This window comes from Schistocerca nitens, chromosome 9, assembly GCF_023898315.1.
Source record: "Schistocerca nitens isolate TAMUIC-IGC-003100 chromosome 9, iqSchNite1.1, whole genome shotgun sequence".
Classification (NCBI taxonomy): domain Eukaryota; kingdom Metazoa; phylum Arthropoda; class Insecta; order Orthoptera; family Acrididae; genus Schistocerca; species Schistocerca nitens.
In genome coordinates this window covers 5445257-5449561 of record NC_064622.1, presented here as the reverse complement: position 1 = coordinate 5449561, position 4305 = coordinate 5445257, and the positions used below count along the sequence as shown (strand labels likewise).

The 4305-nt window shown below is 43.5% G+C and overlaps 1 non-coding gene across 1 annotated transcript; it reads right to left on the bottom strand.

Moving 5' to 3' along the window:
* Positions 1-3228: 3228 nt before the first annotated feature.
* Positions 3229-3302, bottom strand: Trnad-guc (transfer RNA aspartic acid (anticodon GUC)). Its single transcript has one exon. It is a non-coding gene; the product is annotated as a tRNA-Asp (tRNA).
* Positions 3303-4305: the final 1003 nt, after the last annotated feature.

Below are 4305 nucleotides of genomic sequence, written 5' to 3'. Positions count from 1 at the left end.
GCAGAAGACGATTTCACTCCATTCAGTGGGATTCCGGGCCGAATGTGCCCGACACCGCTGCAACTGGGCTTGTTGGTGTACAGAAGTCAACTGTAGTCGGCACATGGGGCAACGTAAGTTCACCCTCCTTTTCGTGAGCCGCCTGTGTTTTCCTTCTTGTGGTCACTGAAGCGCCAATTACACGTGGGATCGATGATGATGGTGAATCCGTGGCTCTGGATGCCTCTCTGACGATTGCTCGATGCTCAGGATCTGTCCTCTCTCTCTAGGTCGACAGTTTCCCTCTTGATGCTGTGTTCGGTCACGATTCTTCCATTCCTGCCAACATCGTCGAATAGTGGCATAGCTGCTGTTCAAATGTCGAGCGATTCGCCGATTACCCCAACTGGCGTCTTTGAGCCCAACTACGCGTCCTCTCTCAAATACTACGTGTATTGTTCTCATGCCTGTGTGCGTGGCATACTGAGCTACCGACCAGGGGAACTCCCCATCACACCCCCTCAGATTTAGTGGTGAAATGGCCCAGTAGGTAGGCCGTCAAAAACTGAAGACATATCAAGCTTGAAAACAAGAAGTCGTATTGAACTGTAGAAAAAGAAGCAAAACAGAAATGGTGGACGGTTCAAGCAGAAGATGTGCAACATTGAGCGGCTTGCAGGAACCAAAGCATCGTGGTGGTGTGGTCGCGGTGTTTGACTGCTAGGCGAACAGCGTGTTCGGTCAGAGGGTTAGCTGCCCTCTGTAATAAAAAAAAAAAAGTTAACCGATCAACGACGAACTTAAACGGGTGTCTTACGACGTCCGCCCCGAGCAGATGAGATTTTTTTAAAAAAGCGGAAGATCCCTATTCACATCTCCCTTGTGCCACACTTTTTTTTTTCCACAAAGTTGTGAACTTTCAGTCCGGTCAGTGATGAGTCTGTTCTTCTGTAATGTTGGCAGTTGTCGTACTATACACTAATGACAAAACATGAGTCATGTGGTAAGAATATATTACTGTCGCAAGTAAATATGATGAATAGAGAGAGCAGGAGAAATGTCGCGTATAACTCTCACAGAAATGAAGACGACAAATAAATGATCGTCAAATGTGTTACAACAAAGGATTTCAAGAGTCAAAACTTCCAAAACGGAGAGCAAGAGGCATAAGATGTGGCAGAAATAGGACTTACGTACCTCTGGAGGTTCCTTCTTTACATCTCGCTGTTGCAAAAGGACGTTACACCAAGAAACAGACACAAATTTGAATATGGCGCACAGACGCGTCAATTACTGGACGGACAGTTCATAATTTTGTGACAAACATATGAGGGGCGCGAGGAACATTTGAACACGGGTCTGCCCGTTTGCCGACCCACACTGTGACCAGATAACCACAACGCCATGCTTCTCGTTGAACATCTTGAGCTTGGACCGTTCACTGTTTCCGTTTTTTTATTCACAGTTCAGTGCACTTCCCTCCTGTTTTCATGCTTGATCTGTGTTCTGTTTTTGACGGGCTACCTACTGCGCCATCTTACCACTAACTCTGACGGGGATGCGATGGGTAGTTTCCCTTGTAACTACACGGAATGAAATTCGCAAAGACTTTATGCCCTGGTATCGGTATCTCCCCTGTTTACTATCCTTGTCAATTTCGCGGTGAAATTGCGCTACAGCGTCACAAATTCATCCATAGGCCGCCAAAGTTTAGAATTTTGCATTTGATGAATTCTTCTCGGGATATCAGCCGAGTGGTGGCGTCGTCTTGTCGGAACGTTTGAATGAGTTTCGTACCCATCATCTTCTTTCGTGACCCATCATGTTCTGGCGCCAGAAGATGATGGGCACGAAACTCATTCAAACGTTCCGACAAGACGACGCCACCACTCGGCTGATAACCCGAGAAGAATTCATGGTTGGAATACGCCGAGAAAGACTGCAATCGCATAAATTTTGCATTTTCCGTCGACAGCTGTTTGGATATCAGTTTCTGACCTATTTGCATAGCTCCATAGCTCCTTCGTGGTGCGCCGTTTTTTTTTTTTTTTACTTTTATTTTTTCCCCCTTTAAAGTGTGCATCAGGCGCCGATCTTTCTAGGATTTCCTAATAGATCTTTCGCAGGATCTGACCGTGGAAATTGTTAATTGTTATATGTCTTTCGCATGGCTCTTTTATGCACGCACGAGTTGGTATTAATTTTTCTTTATCAGTTTTCCTTCAGTCTGCTTGGTAGTAGTCTCTATTTTCGTAATACTCTCCGAATCGTATCATTCAGCCAACTTGGATCTCTGCGCCTTTTATTACTTTACTTGGTACGCATTCATCCGTACAACACTTTTTAAGTCCATTATGTCTTCGAGTTTTATGTGGAAGTACAAACCTTTTTGACGACACAGAGTTGTTGGAAAGCCTAAATGGACTCTCAGCAACATGTTCACCAAGCGGCACTTTCATCGTCCGTGGAAACATTAGTTTCTGCGTGTTTTCCTGGTGTGAGATATGACGTGGGAGCAGACCTTTGCTGTCAATCATGTAAAGCGGTCTGCTTTAAAACACCTGATAAGTGCGTGAAGATAGTGACACTCGGCAGCTGGTTTTATGGCTTTGTTCTGCCTTGTTGTTTCGGTTCCCCAGCTCCGAAATATGGACACACAGAAGTCGCTCTAGAGGGATTCACCCTCAAACTGTACATTCCTGTAAGTGTTGATCCGGATGTTTTACTTCAACACTAAAATGCCGACCTGTATGCAGGCTTAAAATCATTCGCTTCAACAAGAGTGTTGTGCCGGATTTTCGCAGGCTTTAGTACAGCCTTCTGAAATGGTAACATAGGGTGCTTCTACTTCCCTCAATGAACAACTTTAAACACGTAAGAGAGCGACATGTGCAGGTACCGCCTTTGCACAAACGTGGCGTCGGTGATAATGATTTTTTTTTGTACTGGTACGTATTGCACAACAACATTAGTGAAGTCGTAACTTGCTTTTGATGTTATATTACAACATTCAGTCACAAAGAGAGACACGTGTGATGCTGTCATTAAGTGTCGACAACTGATTGGTACTTCTGTTTAGTATATTTGATCGTTAAAAATGTCGTGTGACGAGGGCCTCCCGTCGGGTAGACCGCTCGCCTGGTGCAAGTCTTATGATTTGACGCCTCTTCGGCGACTTGCGCGTCGATGGGGATGAAATGATGATGATTAGGACAACACAACACCCAGTCCCTGAGCGGAGAAAATCTCCGCCCCAGCCGGGAATCGAACCCGGGGCCTTAGGATTGACAGTCCGTCGCGCTGACCACTCAGCTACCGGTGGCGGACTATTCGATCGTGACAGGGTTACATAAATGGTGGATAAGCCAATGAACTTATTTACATTATAATCGAAACAAGTACCTGGCAATAATTTTCTTAGATTTTCCAATTTTCCAACAACGTAATGAAAGATTATTGTTTAACACAGTTGCAAATACAGTGACGTATGGAATACTTTTGTTAAAATTGAACTATAGAAATCTGTTGACGTAACTTATGGAAGCAATTTGGACATAACGCTAACGTTCATCAGTTGGTTGTTTAATATTACCGCAAAAAAAAAAAAATGTCAACAGCTGGATTCTAATCGCTCCTTTTCCTTACCATTGATTGTAATTACACAGAAACAACGGTCCTCACGCCACTTAAATATTTTTAGTATTTTACTTCAAACAGATTCTGAAACGACTAATCAACCAAGTTCTACAATAAAACGTACCGCTTTACAAAATAATAATTTATTTGTAATATAGTTTCAGCTATTACTCTCAATATACAATAATACAAGAACTGCAACACTGTTGACACAACGCAGGTACATTCACTCGTGACCAGTCACAATAAGCATAAGTACATAGACAACACTTATCTAAACACAGTTCAAGAATATATCTCAATGCCATTGACAGATTCCATGAAACTGAATTTATAGTTTTAACTATAAAGGATTAATTTAGAAAAATCATTACACTTCTGCAGTTTACTGAAAAGTGGCGTTGAAGTACGAGGGTTGTCCAGAAAGTAAATCCCGCTCGGTCACTAAATGAAAACCACAGTGAAAATCAGAAACATTTTATTTGCAAGAGTTAGCTGCACTTTCCAGATACTTCTCTACGTAGTAGCCGCTCCGACTCAGAAATTTGTCGCAGCGTTACACCAAATTTCCGACACCATCGTCATAGAAGGCAGCCGCCTGTGCTTTCCGATAATTCTCTACGCTGGTCTATAGCGCGTAGCCTGCGCCCAAGTGTTGTCTTCGTATCCAGCGTTGGATGTGAACAGAGA